Consider the following 17,011-nt stretch of genomic DNA (forward strand, 5'->3'; position numbering starts at 1 on the left):
ACAATGATCAGGACTCTTTCCTACCCCCACCCCCACAATTTCTGAAGGTCAGGTAGCTTCTACTTTCTAACTGACGTCTGTTGCTCCTGCCAGGTCTTCGCTCTTTAATTGACTATCTAGTACTTCACAAATCTCCTGACTTTAGATGCTGCCCTCTCTCTTTTTCCTTGATATCTCCCTTTATTTATCTATAAGCACTAAGTTTCTTCCCCCAGTGCCATCATGGAGACTGATGATTTCAGGGGTGACCCTCCCAGATTCTGAAGTCCACACACACAGAGGCGTCGCCATGTCTTGTGGGATGTGGCCTTGCCTACCCTTCACCTTCCCGCTCCCCCCCCTTCTACTTAACTTTAACATCTCAAGTTTTGTCAACCAAGAAAGAATTCACTGAACATTTAAGCAAACAGGCATTTATTTGGGCAATTAGAACTTCAATTTGGGAGACAGAGATTCAGGTAGAAACCTGACCTGTGTGTTCCCAGGAAGACAAAGAGGGGGTCAGGGCTAAATAAAGGCGAAAGGTTCTGGAATGCAGTTGTCAACCAGGCCCCTTGGCAAAACAGGAATAGGAACCAGGTTAACTGGAATTGGTTGAGTCGATATGCAAACAAGGGATGGAAACTTTGTCAAGTTGCATTGACGACTCAGGTGTCATGGTGAGTAGAGGGTTAAGTCCTGGCTGAGGGCTTGCCTCTGGCAAAAAGTTCATGGTTCTTCCAAGGAGGACAGACATAAATTTCTCCTCCCTTGTGGCCTCCTGACCCTGTTTTCAAAAAGACTATCTTCACCAGGCTTGCTTGATCCATTTCGAAATCTTTCAGCGCTCGGAGGGGCAGGAGCCTTTGTGTGTGCCCCTCCATCTGCCTGCAGTGGTCTTTCCCATCTCTCCCAGGGCCAGCTCTCTCACGCTTTTGGACTCAGCCTACATGGAGAGGCCTTCCTAGACAGCCACGCGTGATGTTCTGTATATTTAACCATCCTCAGGCATAAGTACCAACCACTCAGAACAGACCCCAGTATTAACAAATAAGTTCCTTGTCCTGGGGATTAACGAGGTGAATACCAGCTCTTACTGACCCATATGATTCTCTGATTCACAGCAGTGTTGCAGTCTGTAAATATTCGTTTGTGTATTTGTTCTTTCTGTGTATATTTTCCTGGTAGGTTGTAGTTTCCACGAGAGCAAGAATTTTTCTGTCTTTGTCACTATCAGAGAGGAAAAACTTTTTCTCTATCCTCTTAAGTTTGGTGTTTGAGGGCCTGTGAATTAAACTGACAAAGCTTAGCATGAGAAAAGGCAGATTCTTATTCACTTAGGGACATGAGAGTTAACAGAAAAACGTGACTCACAAGATAGCCAAAGGCTCATACATCCATTTCATAAGGGGAAAGGGAGGTGGGGAGAAAAGGCTTTTATGGGAAGAACAGATGAATTTCTTTAGGAGAAACAAATGTGCTTTTAAGAGAACAAAAAGGTAAGAAAGTTTGTGGTTCGTTTGTTTAAATGTTTGTTTATGCAAGTACTCCTCTCCCTTTTCTTTCTGGCCAGTAACAACTACCCCAAGAGGAAATTTATGGCAGTTTCACTCTGTTTTGTCTCTCGGAGTGAAGGTGCCCCAAAGAGGAGGTTTATGGCAGCCTCATTCCCAGAAGTTTCTGTCTTTAGTCAGAAAAGGGAAGCTTTGAAAGGATTATTTCTGGATTTGTTGAATCTCCAATTTTTTTGTCTGTTTGTTTTAGAGAGAGGGAGTGTGTGTGGGGAGGTGGGAGAACAGAGGGAGAGGCGGGTAGAGAGAATACCAAACTGACTGCCTGCTGAATGTGGAGCCTGACACGGGGCTCAATCTCATGGTTCTGAGATCATGACCTAAGCCAAAATCAAGAGTTGGACACTTAACCGACTGTGCCATCCAGGTGACCTGTGAGTCTCCAATGTTTTTAGTTCAACATAATCTTCACCTCGACTCTAAGGGTCTGAGTGGGTCTGCACATGACCTAGCACTTAGTGCTATGCCTTAGTAGGTACTCTCTAAATACCTTGTGGAAACATGAATAAATGAAGTGGCACTGTAGAGTGCTCACCATTTGCTCATTGTGACCAGTAATTCGTTGTGTTTGCTTGATCCAGGGGTGTGTGTGTGTGTGTGTGTGTGTGTGTGTGTGTGTGTGGTGGTGGTGTTGTCTATGTGAAACCTCAAAAAAATATTCATAATGCCCTAGAGAAAATGGATTCCTTAATTTTATAATTTAAAATATATGTTTTAGGGGCGCCTGGGTGGCTCAGTCGTTACGCGTCTGCCTTCGGCTCAGGTCATGATCCCAGGGTCCTGGGATCGAGCCCTGCATCAGGCTCCCTGCTCCGCGGGAAGCCTGCTTCTCCCTCTTCCACTCCCCCTGCTTGTGTTCCCTCTCTCGCTGTGTCTCTCTCTGTCAAATAAATAAATAAAATCTTTAAAAAAAATAAAATACATGTTTCTTTTGTTGGACAGTTGGTAAATCCCATAACATGATACAGATGTAGCTTGTAGGTAAGATTCTTGATGATGTGGGCTTTCTCTGGCATGTCATGTGCCTAGAACAGTGCCTGGCATAGGGTATGTCCCTATAGATGTAAATTATGGTGTTTGGTGGGTCCATTTTCTGGAAGAGGAATATTGAAAGAGGAAGAGTTCGGGGGGGGAAGTTGGGGGAGAAAGTGGTCAGCCCAGTTTGGGGCAAGAGTTTGCAGTGCCTTTGAGAGATCTGAGAAATGATATCAGATGGTGCTCAGTGTTTGATGATGGTAATGATGAGGGTGATGATGATGATGATGGTGATGGCAGCAGCAACACTGACGATGACCACTGATGACTATGGACTGTGGCTCAGTAGGTATCTGTACTGACGGCCTTAGAATGGGCAGACTGCCTGGGCGCTCTGAGTAGGAGGGTCAGGAGTACTACTTACCTGATTTCATTTCAGGGAGGGAATGAATTCAGCAGGCAGGGAGCTGGATTCTAAGCTGGGGGCTTCCACGTGCCAGAAGGTGGAGGTCCGTAGCGTGGGACAGCCTGCATCCATGCTAGCATTCCTTCCCCCCTAGGCCTTAGCTCTGCTTCTTTGGATAAGAGTCCTCTGGTTTCTCAGCCCAGGGGTAAAGTCCTGGGGTCAGGAGGTACTGGCAGTAGGGTGAAACCTAGCTTGGGGATGGAGGAACTGGGAGGGGAGTGTGGGAGCCACCGTTGCTCTGTCAGCCAAGTGCTGCACCACTGCAGCAGGGTTGGGAAGGGGGAGGCGGGTGAGAGAGGGAGCTGTTGGAAATAGTCTCTCCAAAGATAATTTCAGTCGACCTCTTTGTCATTCCTGGCCTCTGCTGATTCTGGCCATCTTGACTATAGTTTCTAAGCCACGTTTCTCCTTCCTCTTATGGAGTCTCCTCCTACACACCCTGCAGCTCCTTCCCTGCTTCCTCTCCTTCATCTACCAAAAGCCTTCCACCCTTTACCCATCCATCAGTTTACCCATCCATCAGTTGTCCCGGTGACTTATTCAGTGATGGCCGCTCCCCCCCCACCTTCGGTGCTTGTCTTGGTTATAGGTTCATTCTTTTACTATCATTTATTGGGTCTTGGCAGGGAGAGATGATGAATGCTTATGGTCAACCCTCTGTTTCCAGTGGATGCATTTCTACAGATGTCTAAAAATACCTAGCTCTTGAATATTCCACTTCTAAGAAAACAATCTATTCTCTGGTGTCAGAAGTGAGGGGCAAGACTATACTGCTTGTAAAGAATTATCCAAATCAAATATGAGCAGTGACAGTTGTCCAGGGCATGTTTCTGTTATCAATACGTTCACTTCACTGCTGTTTTTGTTTATGGCTTTTGCAAACATGGGTGCTCATTCCGGCATCGCTCAGGCCACTGAAGGTATTTTCAGTTTGCTCTCTGCTTACTGATCTCTGCCAGTCTAAGACAAAGCTTCCTCTCTTTTAAGTCAGTTGATTATAAAGGCCCACGTTTTCCAAAAGCATGGTTACCAGTTTGGCTTCCTGCTTCTACCACTCAGTTTTAGAACGATTGAGAATCGGGAATAGACTCCAGTCATTCACAGCCAACATAGCAACACCGTATGGAAGTAACATGACTGTCCTCCAGACCGTGGGAACTACCACGAGAAGCTAGCAGACTCTAGCCTGCAGAGTCACACCCTCCCTTTACTTGGAAGGCAATAAGCACCACGAACAGACACTCTATAGACACAGGATGTAGGTGAAGCCCAGGGTTGACTGAAAACCATTGCTTTTGTGGGATCGTTTCTCTAGAATTCTCTTAGATTTAGTTAAACATACTGGGGAGTGTTTCTTCCTGGCCTTGTGTATTATTTTTGCATTTTAAAAAGCAGAAAGAAAAAAGGGAGGAGGAAGCCTAACGAGGAATAAATAATGGAAAGGGGGTGAAAAAAAATCTTTGTAAATGTATCAGACCTTATAAACTTGTATAATCCACGGATCATTTCCGTGGTAGACGGTTATGGTTCCAAAAGAGCCGTTGTGCTAATGTAGCAGCTGATGATCTTATACAGAGACTCTGCATACTAAATGCCCTTATGAAATTGGGAATGAAATATGGGAACGGAACATGGCCAATAACCATTTTTAAAAATAATGACGTACTCTACCACCTCACTCTTCCATCAGCCCCTACCAGAATCACGAAGAGCTGAGTCAACGTAATGAACTAATTGCCTGAAAATGTAATTAAAAAAAAAGAAAGAAAGAAAAAAAGAGAACTCTGTCTGTGTAGCAGGAAAAAAACAAAACCAAAACAGGGCTTGCATTTTGGAGCATAAAACGTATTTTTGCACTCGGGTAAAATGAATAAGCCTGTGCCACATTTCATTTCAGCCACTGCTATGTAAGTCTTAGAAATTAAATCATAGACGCCCTGGGTTTTAGAGAAGAGATGGAGGTTGGGACCTGGCTTTGCCAAGGCACTTTGGGCCTAAGCAGCAACACTCTGCTTGGTCATGCTGGAGAACAGACTGCCAATTGTGCCAAATTGTATGATGCTTTTGAGATGTGCACAAACAGCGCATTACAGTTTTCACAGCATTCCTTCATTAAGCTTCCAGAATTGTTTCTTTATGTTTTCTTCATAATAGCTTCAGAAAGGTCAAGAATTGCTTCCTTGACTTTCTGATGCCCTTCAGGGAATTATGCTGTTAACCATTTGTGGCTTCTGCTCCTCCAAGCTGACATTTGCTCTAAGGTTTCCCATTGGTTGTGTCAAGTTGTCGAGACTGGTATCCTCCTTCCTTCAACACACACACACACACCACACACACACAGAGCCCTCAGCTCGAGACAGGTAATAGAAGGAGGATTATGGACTCCCTGCCAGTTGAGATTTTGTTTGACTTCCTATTGGAGGTGATGTTCAGCTGTGGCAGCATTTGGAAAGTAGTAGAGAGTGGTGGTTTGAGAGTGAATCAAACAACCTTAGTTTAAATCCAGATCTTCTGGATCCTTCTGAGCTGGGTGACCTGGGGCAAGTCATCTCAGCTCTCCAGGACTCGATGTCCAAATATGCAAAAATTGGGGGATAAGAGTAGTACCCCCTCCGATGGTGCTTTCCTGGCATAAAGTAAGCATTAAAATGTTGACTCAAAGCAAAAACCACTAGCCTTGGAAGCCTGGCGAGAGGAAATAAGCCTTGATTGGCAGCCTGCATACAAACCTCCATTACCAACCGGATGGTTCACGCCCAGCCCTCACACAGACCTGTGAGGAGGCAGAAGCATTTATCAAATGCCTTCTGTATGACAAGGGCTTACCTACACTTCTCATTTAATTCTTTGCACACTCCTGTAAAACAGGTGCTGTAATTGCCATATTATGCATGAAGACATGGATACTCAGGGCTGGAGATAACAGGCTGCTGTTTATTGAGTGTTTACTATGTACCAGACACTTTCTTGGATACCTTCATCTGTTTTCTTGTCAATGGACATTTCAGTCATTTCCATTTTGTTGGTATAACAGAGAGTACTTTCATGGGCCTTCGTGAACACGTCTTCATGTGCACACGAGCTGGATATTCTCCTTCTATTCTCCTTGGGAATTCACACTCAGGAGTAGAATTGCAGCTTGAAGGTATGTGAATGTTCAATTTTATCAGATAATAGGAAATTATTTCTCAAAGTGGCTATAATAATTTGTACTCCCACCAGAACGTGTCAGCCTTCCTGTTGAACCACATCCCCCCTTACACTTGGTATTCTTATTTTTCCTAAGCTAATGGGTATAAAATGCTATTTTGGCCTTGATCTAGATTTCTCTGGTTACTAATAAGGTTGATCATCTCTTTTTATATTAACTGGCCATAAATAGCTCCATTTCTGTGCATTCTCTGTTCCTGTCTTTTCTATTTCATTATTTTCTTTCTCTTATTGATTTATAGAAGTTCTCAGTAAGATTTTCATATTAATCTGTTGGTGGTTGTGAGAGTTAATTTTATGTGTCAACTTGACTGGGCTAAAAAATGCCCAGGTCGCTGGTAAAATATTATTTCTGGGTATGTCTGTAATGGTGTTTCTGGAATTGATGAACATCTGGGTTTATAGATTGAGTAGATATCATTCTCCTCCAGTGGGTGGGCATCATCCAATCCTTTGGGGACCTGAAGAGAACAAAAAGGTGGAGAAAGGGTGAATTTGCTCTCTGCTTGAGTTGGGACATCCGTCTTTTCTTGCCCTCAGACATCTGTGCTCCTGGTTCTCAAGCCTCAGGCTCAGACTGAATTAGGTCACCTGCTTTTTTGAGTCTCTAGCTGGCAATGGCAAACTGTGGTGCTTCTCAGCCTCCATAATCATGTGAGCCAATGACTATAATCAATCTCCTCATACAGATATAATCTCTTTCCTATTGGAGAACCCTGACTAATACAGTGGTTGTATCATTGCAGATATTTTCTCCCTGCTTATGACTTGCCTTTTTCACTTACTTCCAGGTGTTCCTAGCATAAGTTCTTAGTTTTAATGGGGTTGAATTCATCAGCCTTTTTTTTTAACGATTAGTGCTCTTTGTATCTTGTTAATAATTTCGATCCTCTCTATTTCCTTCTCACATTTAAGTCATTACTTTATCTGTAATTAACTTTTGAGTATGATTGAGATAGGGACCCAAAATCATATTTTTCTATTATGGGCAACTAGTTTTTACCAGCTCAATTTGTTGAATTATCTCTCCTTTTCCCCAGCCTTCCCCCACTCTGCCGTATTCTCTCTCTCATGTATCAAATTTCCATATGTATTTCTGGGCTCTCTATTCTGTTCCATTGGTCAATTTGTCTATTCCTGAACCAATACACATGGTTACTATGACTTTATAATAAATCTCTATGTTGTGGAACTATACCCACTCTTTTTCTTCTTATAACATTAGCGAGTACCCATCTTAGACAATTGAAAAAGTACAGAAAATTCCAGAAAATTAAAATGTATTCATAATTTAATCACTCAGATGCAACTGCTAACATTTGGTGTATATTTTTCTATAATATACAATATACACTCTCACACAAATACATATATTTTATGTATATACATATACACCCACATTCATTCTTTAACAAATTCATTCTTTAACAAATACTGATTGCTTCCTATAGTCGAGGCTCTATGTTGAAAGCTTTATTGTTGCCAAAGCTGAGAGAGTAGTTAGGGAATACGATAATGTTTAAGATACTAACAATAACGTTAGAAGGAAATTTGTTTTAAATTTGGCAGTTAATAAGATTCCTGTTTGGGTACCTTAGTCCAGGAAAGCATTTATTTTGAATCCCTAAGCTTTATTACTGCCCTAAACTAAGAAAATAAATCTGTCTCCATCCCTAAGGTAACACACTTATCCTCCAAAGCAAACAACTATCTGCTTGTTTAATAAAACAAGAAAACATGGTGTATTACATTTTTAAAGAGCTACACCTTGACCTTAAAACCAGACTTGTGTTTGAGTCCTCCATCTGCCACTATTACCTTTTTGACCTTGGATAAGTCACAGAACTTCTGGGGTCTCAGTTTCTTCATCTTTAAAATGACAAGAATATCTCTCTTGCAGAACTGCCAGGAATGTTAATGTATTTTTTAAAAGCCTCATAAAATGCTTGCCAATATTTGCTTTTGAATTTTTAATCACTTTTTATTTTATTACAAAAGTAATATGAGCCTCTTGTAAAATTTTTGAAAAGCACAGAAAGGTATACTGTGGGATCTAGAAGTCCCTTCCCTCTGAATATATCCTGATCTCCCTCTTCCCCCACCCGCCCCTGCCAACCCTGCATCGATCTCATTCTTCTGAAAAAAAAAAACAAAAAACAAAAAACAAAAAAAAACAGCATTCAATTCTCAGGACACATGATTATTAAGAACATTCTAAGATTCCATAAAAGACAAAAATCCTTGAGTTCATGTATAAACATCACATTACAGGCAAGCTAAAAATGTCCAGAACATGTTGTTCCTTTAAGATAGCTTTTATTTTAAAGTTTTTCTATTTCCTAACAACTTGGAAACACATAAACAAGTAGAAATACTCAAATTAAGAAGGTGATTAGAGGCTGTTTGAAAACTAACAGTGAACACTTGATTATGGGTATTTCTGTTTTTACAATTTTTGTTATAATGATAATGAGTTCTTACAAAATGTCTTACGAAATGTTGTTAGGTGTATAAAGTAAAAAATGAAATTCCCTTTTCATACCCTCCCAATCCCACTTCCCAGAAACAACCATTGGGCACAGTGTTGATGTCTTAACTTTCATATTCTTTACCCGCCAGACTTGAAAATGTCTCAGCTTAATCACATAGCTTTGCTCCTTTCATGACTGTATGAATTTTGCTTTGGTTAGCTTGGGCATTTCATTTATTCATTCCTTTATTAAACATGTACTAGGTCCCTTTTCTGGGCCAGTTCCCGAGCCAGGTGCTGGAGACTTCTGAAGGGTCAGGCCTGGTACTCTCGTCCCTAATAGATAATTATAGTGTTGTGTCATAAGTACTTTATTATTGTCAGTTGGTGCAGGATGCTGTGGGACCGTAAGGGAGGGATACCAAATGCAGGTGATCTGGGAAGGCTCCCTGGAGGAAGTATCTCTTAGTTGAGAACTGGAAAGCTGTATTGACATTAGGCTGTTGTAAGGACCAGAGCTTTGGGGATGCTAGCACATTGGATGTTGGTGAGAAGCTAGAAGGAAGAGCCCAGCTGTGTAGGAGTGAGATCTGAAGATGTCAGAGAGAGATGGATAAAGCAGGAAGGTAGAAGAAAGGGGTTCAATCATGAAGAGCTTGTATGCACACACAGGGCAATGGGACCCATAAAAACATCACAAGGAGCAAAGTGATAGAGCCATGTTTGTGTTTTACAAGTTTCCATCTGCCTGCTGTGGGGAGGAAGAAGTTGGGGGGCGGGCAAGCCAAGAGGCAGGGCAATCGGAGGCAGTGTAATAACCTAAGAGAAATACAGTTGGTCTGGAGTAAGGAAATGACTGTAGGGGTGGGCAAAGGAGAGATATTCAAGAAGAGAGGAGGTCTTCTTCATTCAAGGAGAATTGATACCTGGAAGAGGTTACTGAAAGTAAAGCCATTTAATGCACAGACCAATTTTTCAAGTAAATAGTAAGGGCAAAAGCTTGAGACTCTAACTTGAAAAATTAAAATTAGTTTTTAAATCTCTATTTTAATATAATAAATTATTATTATACACAAACTGACAAAGTGACACCTTTCACTTCATTTTAAGTTTTGTGCCAAGGTCATAATAAAGATCATTTTGGGGAAATATTTGGTCTTTGCCAATTTTCCCAGGGGTATCTTCTTTTCATATTCAGATCATTTTCTTTTTGTAGTGCTATTATGTCATCCCCTTATGGTTTTATTTCATTTTTTTAAAGATTTTATTTATTTATTCATGAGAGACAGAGAGAGAGAGAGACAGAGGCAAAGGGAGAAGCAGGCTCCCCGCAGAGCAGGGAGCCCGATGCGGACCTCGATCCCAGGACCCTGGGATCATGACCCGAGCTGAAGGCAGACGCTTAACTGACTGAGCCACCCAGGCGTCCCCCCCTTATGGTTTTAAACGTTGAAATATAACTGACATATAACATTATTTTAGTTTCAGGTATACAACAAATGACTCCATGTTCATATATATTGCAAAATGATCAACACAATAAATCTAGTTAACATCTGTTACTGTACAGAGTTACACATTTTTTTTCTTGTGATGAGAACTTTGATCTACTCTCTTAGCAACTTTCAAATATGCAATATAGTGTTATTAAATATAGTCACCATGTTGTATATTATATCCCAATGACTCACCTATTTTATAACTGGAAGTTTCCACCTTCTGACCCCCTTCACCCCATTTTGCATTTTTTTTTTTTTAGCTCTTAACTAGTTTTAATTAGGCTGATTTGTCATTTGCCAAAGACTTTGCCTATACTTGGAGCACTTCTCCCAGATCACTTTTATTGACCTCATGAAACTTTGTATCCTTTAGAAGATTTTCAATTTGTCTTAGCAGTTGGTTTGCTTTTTGTTTTTGTTTTTAAAGTAAGCTCTACCCACAATGTGGGGCTTGAACTCACAACCCCCAGATCAAGAGTTGCAAGCTCTACCAACTAGCCAGCCAGGCACCCCAACAGTTGATCTGTTTTGAATTCATAGTTTAATATGGGCATTTGCAATTGACAAGAAATACTTAAATCAAGGATATTATAGATATTATAAATGGTAAGTTCTTTGGTAAATATTTTTGTGTTATGATGACTGATAGTTTCCTGTGCAACCTGTTGCCTATGGGGAGTTGGGTAATGAGAATACCCTGTAATTAACTGTCACCTACTCACCAGGATCATGCCCCAACAGGGAAATGTGGAACAAAGTTCTCCTTAGGGAGAAGGAAAACAGATAAAGTCTTCATCTTCCAGGGCTAAATCCTTTGTGTACATCAAAGATGCAACAGAGGAGAACATGAAATGCCTTCTTCAAATTTCTCTTCCATACTTGATCAGCTGAAAGTATTTTCTCAGCAGTGCTCACATCAAAGGCCATGAGATTTGCTTGAAGGATCTCTGTCACTCTCTGGAAGAAAGCCCCTATCTCATTACCAATAAGAGAGCATCGTCTTACCCACTAATGTTTTCTGAAGGGAAAAAAAAAAATAACTTTTTCTTCTTCTTTGGTGAGAACATAATGTTCTCTCCAGCCATTCTCCAGCTCCCTCTCCATCAAAGGACCCAAGGAGATCCTGAATTATGTTAATGTCTTCATCCTTATAAAGAGTTAATTTACTGGGCTCTGTGCATTGATCCTGAGTGTACACCAGGATCTTTTGATCGATGATGCACTGATTGATTATCATACTAATTCTCTCCCTTCCTCCTTTTCCTCCTGATTTTCTTTCATAATTATGTATTGAGTACCACTGTGTGCCAGACAGTATATTGCGTGCCCCGGCTCCAGCACAGACATCATCCCAATACAATGGGAAGCATCATAGGGGAGTGACCGGATCCAGTTTATGTTGATTGTCAGTATTGCCCTCACTCTGAATCTTTATTCCTGCCTTGTAAGGCATGACTTGTAAGGAAGCAGTGGTTTTCATAGAAGAGCCTAAGGAATGCCAGCCCTAGTCAGACACTTGAACTTCTCGTTTACTGTCTTTAGTTTGACAGGGATCTTTGTGAATGACAGCAGTTCCCAGGAGCTCAGATTGGAGTCACAAAAGTGACTCTGAAAACCTGGTCCTGTGTGTGTGGTCCCAGCCACAAGGGCCTGGCCAAGTCTAGGGATTTTTTTTTTTTTTAATCACACCACCTAACATTCTGTTTCCAAAAGCAGTCCTCAGTACCCAGAGTTTTTCCATCCTCTCCTCTGCTCATCGTTTTCTCTCTCCTTTCTTTCCTTCTCTGGGCCACAGGTGTGACAGCTTGACGTGGTTGCTCCAATCTTGCATCCCCACATCTAGCAATTAACATGTTCCTCAAGTAGGTTAAAAAACCAAACCAAACCAAACCACAAACCATTGCACTATAGACAAAAAGAGATGCTCCAGTTTGCAACCTTGTCCCTAGTGTCTCCTCTTCGTTCCTTCGTTTCTTCCTTCCTTCCTTTGTTCCTTTGTTCCTTCCTTCCTTCCTTCCTTCAACTCATTCACTGATATTGTGAGCTGCTATCAATTCTCCCAGTAACCTGAAACAAGGGCTTGGGTGTAGAGAGTTTATGGGGGAGATGATCTTAGGGAGCAGGAGTGAGGAATGGGGAGAGTGAGCTGGGGAGGACAAAAAGCCAGTAGAGATACACTATTGAGCCGGTTATTACTGGGGACACTGGGGGGCTGACTCTCAAGGGGACTCTCTGAGAAACCATACAGAATGCCCCTCAGAGCTGTCCTTCTGAAGGATGAATGGTGGGACATTCATCCACCGACTCTCATCCCCTTCTGACCGAGGGTCAGTCTTCAGGGCGGTCACACCCCAACCTTCTGAGCTAAGCCCCTGCAGAGGGAAGCTGTCAGCAGGCCTGGGGCTGCCCACCACAGCTGCCCTGGAGTCAGAGAAGGGCTGACAGCCTTGACCCTGGGGCTCTACCAGCAACTGTTCCAGATAGCATTCGTCTCAGGGGTGCTGTCATCATTCCCTCCTGCTTGGTTTTTCACACAGATTAACCAACTCCATCAGGACAAGGAGAGTTTCTCCATCTTTGTTTCCAAGGTACCCAGCAGTGCCAGACTCAAGTCTGTTCAAGTCTCATTTCCTGAACGAAAGAACAGTGGCCTGAAACCAGAAACCTGAGTTCTAGTCCCCCCTGGGTCACTAATTCCCGCATGACCTTGCATTCAGGGATCTGGTTTCTTAGGAGTTTACAAATCTGTGTTAAAAAAAAGTCTCCACATCCAAGCCTTATTGGAAAGGAGAAAATTTCCTGTTAATGACTGACCTGAGAATAGAATATCATTCTCCAACTTCATGGCTCTCCTTCAGTCTAGGTTTAGACCCTTCCAAGGTGTAAAGATGAACACTGTTGAAGCAGTAAGGGTATGTCACAGAGTTAGTTACCAGAAAAACATTTTGTTTTCTGCATGGTACATGGCTCAGAAAACCTTCACTAACACTCTCATGTGAAGACTGATAGAATGCTAATTTCCCACAGATTCATTATCACCATGAAATGGAATTTCGGAACACATCAGAGGTAAGTATAATGTGCAAATGTAGAATTCAACAATTCAAGTTTTAGCTGCCTCATGTTTTTTATACCTCTGTCAACAGGATGCTCATTAAAGGCTTTTTTCCATTATCCTACTTGAGACGAAAACTGAAGAGAATATTATAATACTCATGGAAAGATGTTCTTTCAGTTAACCCTTTATGAAGGGAGCCCATCTGTGTATTTATTTTTCACTATTTTTCACCTGATCACAAACATTTATTGTGCTTGGTACTGTCCAAGGTATTGGATACAATCTTCACAAAAACCATATTTAGTCCCTCCTCTTGTGGAGCTTATAGTCTAGTAGGGAAAGACTATATTCATTATTTAAAATGAGCATCAAACTACATTCTGAAATAAACACTCCTGGGAAGGAAATGTGGTTTTACTAGAGCAAAATACAATGGAAAGCATATGGTCTGGGATGTTAAAGAAGGTTTCCCCCCAAAAGTGGGATTTGAGTAGAAAGCTGAAGAATGAGTCAGAAAGTGAAAGGCAGGACAGCATGTGCAAAGGCCCAGTGGCAAGAACAACAGAATGCCTTAGAAGAACTGAAAGGCCAGAGGAGCTGGCTTGTCCAGAATGGGGGAGAAGTGTGGTGTCAGTGAGGCTGGAGAGGTGAGAACAAGCCAGACTAGGCAGGCTTCCGGGCAGGCTAGCCATTCTGGTCTAAGTAATGGGAAGCTTTTGTACAGTTTCAGCAAAACCTGGTGGCATGATTGGATCTGCATATCTTTAAAAGGGCCTTTGTTTTCACATCCTTTTATATTTTCTATAATTAAATGAGTGGTTCGAGCAAAAACATTTGTTTTTGCCTGAATTATGCTGATAATTGTAGACACACACACACACACACACACAGTGTTTCTCCAGAAGATGTCAGTCCGATTTGCTTCAGTATTATCAATATCTTTCCTTGTCATTTGGGTAGCATTTAGTTTGTACTTCTGGATGTTAACTACACTTACCCGATAACTAAATTCCATGCTGGGGTGTCATGGGGAATAGAGAGTCCTATCCCCACATATTAAGTGTGCAAGTGAAATGGCCCTTCACTATTGGAAAGGGCAAGAACAACAGCCATTGCATCAACAAGATGGGTCGAAAACGAATTGGCTGGTGCTATCTGCAGAGCCTCCCTAAACTATGTCTTTAACATCCATTACCTTCCCCAAATTTCTTAGCATATCCAAAAATGGATTAAGTTGCTTTGACAGGCTCTATTTTTTATGAATCTCTTTGGCTATTACTTACTATGTTATTTTCCTCAAGGTGCTCATGGACTGATTTATGATTTCACTTAAGGTTTTGACTGGTAGTTTGGATACGCTAACTAGCCCACCTTTTCCGGATCTGCTTTTGGCTGCTGCTTTATCTCCAGCACTAAATCAGCCTGCTTAAATTTTTCTGGTACATAAGTCTCCATGACAAACACTAGTATTGGAGGTACATCCTGCCTTAGCCGGTTCGTTGAATATGTTCAAATGAATCTCATCCAGCTCTGCTGATTTATAAATATTTAAATTGTTTAAGTATTCTTTTACCTGCCTCTTATTAATTCTGTTCCTTGATATTCCCAGAGACTCATTAATATTTATCTGCTTCCCCCATTCTTGTGTTAAAGGCAGAGACAGAATAGTGGTTCCATATTCGTTCTTCTTTGCATCTTTTATAATATGTTCTCTCTCCTGGTTTAGCAAAAGTAGCCTTTGTTTTCTTGGGTGTAATGTCCCATTGTATTTTTAGAAGGCTTTGCCATATTTTCTTGCTTCTTTTGCTTCTCTAATTTTGTTTTTCAGCCATCTCCTGGAGTTATATTTTCTTCATACTGGGTGTTCTTTTCCCTGAACTCATCATACAATTGGATTTTTGCTTTTTTTCTTCTAAGAGGAAACATTTATGCTTGAAGCCTCCTGTATCAGAATATGCTTGTTGGTTACATAATAGCACCCACCAGCTACTTGTGTGTTCTTTTTGTAGAGAATGTACTTGAATGCCCACACCCATGTTTTTCATTCCAGTGGATCCACACAAGTAGTAATCATTTAGTTCCTGAAGGATGGTTGGATGTAGTCCATTAATTTCTGAGCATGTCCAGAAAATTGATCTGAAACAAACAGTGAGTGAATATGTGAAACCAAGACAAGGGATTTCCAGTTATAAGTAAAAAAATAAAATAAAATAAAAAGGAGCCAAGTTCAGGAATATGCCCTATCAGAAACACACTGGAAATTTTAACGTATTTTAAAATATGCCTTCAAAAGTGCACATACTGTTTATGACAATTGAAAAAAAAGGGGGTACACACCACTAGATTTATGTGAGTTTCTAGAATAGGCCCAACTGAAGTGGATAGAAATCACAACAGTGATTACCTCTGGGGGTTAAGTATTGGCTGAAAAGGGCCTGAGGATGCTGGAAGTGATCTGTATCTTGATGTGGATAGTGAGCACGTGGATGTGTACCTATGTATTATGTAAAAACTGATCCAGCTGTACACTTGTGGCTAGTGCATTTAAAATTAACAGACTTCACTGCATGTTAAACCTCAATTAAAAAGTAAAACAAAACAAAACAATGGATGTGTTTACAAAGCCAGTTGCTTAAAAAGCTGCAATAAATACTTGCATTAGCTATGTACTATATCTGAAGCGATCTGAAGTATTTTAAAAATTTGATAGATACCCACATAGACTTGTTTTTGGACACACTTACCTGTTCAGTAGGCTGGCATGGAATGAGCATCACCAAGGCTACCCATCTCCTGAGTGTCTGCTGTGAGCCAGGCGTGGTACCCATGCTCTGGCAGCTCAGCATAGGGAAGGTGATATTATTCCCATTTTCCAGATGAGGTCATAGAACCAGAAAGATCTTAAGGAGTTGCCAAAGAGCACGTAGCTAAAGAGAAGAAATTAGAGACTTAAATTCAGATTTCTAAAACTCTTCAGCTTATGTACTTTCTCCCACTCTATGTGGCACCCAGGCATCCTAGATGGTTATGAGTTAGTATTTTGATTAGTCTTCTTTACCACAGGCAATGTATATCTGCTGTGTGTGTAGCTTTTAGATATCACTATCTCTTGTTTTAGGAAATAAGTATTGTAGATACATTGAAATGAGTTATAAATAATATTAGCTGATGTTTATTTGGTGTCTAGAGTGCGCCTAGTCTTATCCCAAAGCATCACCTAATTTAATAAGCACAGGAAGTCAGTGAGATTCGAAGTATTTATTTCCCCCACTTTACCAATGAGGATGCTAGGACTCAGGGTGGAAGATCAGATAGCTAATAAGTTTCAATCTGTGGTAGTGCAATTTCAGAGCAAACACCCTTTACGAGTCCATTATACTGCGTTTTAATGATTCTTGAAGAATGTAACTGAAGGAAGAAATAGACTGATCAATTTTTTTTTTAAATCTGAAAACAATTTACAAGAACAATAGACATGAGTAGAAGGAATATTTGTCAGATTTGCATCCATTATTAAGATGAATTTGAGAAGCAATATTGGTTTACTGGATCTTTCTACTGTTTGGAAAGCTTATGAACTTGAGTTCAGCCATTGCATGCTCTTAGGCATTTTGGTGAGAGGTCACACAATTGATGTCAGTGCTAATGGGAGCCGCTGAAAGCTGAGGTTCCCTGCTCTGCTACTCATCTGTCTATGGACTCGTCATTGAAGAAGACAGGTCTGAGATATCTAGTCCTCCCTGTTGACTTGCTTTAATGACCATTTCTGGCACTTCTTTAGCT

Source organism: Mirounga leonina, unplaced genomic scaffold, assembly GCF_011800145.1.
Source record: "Mirounga leonina isolate KUSES-001 unplaced genomic scaffold, KU_Mleo_1.0 Mir_94, whole genome shotgun sequence".
Classification (NCBI taxonomy): Eukaryota; Metazoa; Chordata; class Mammalia; order Carnivora; family Phocidae; genus Mirounga; species Mirounga leonina.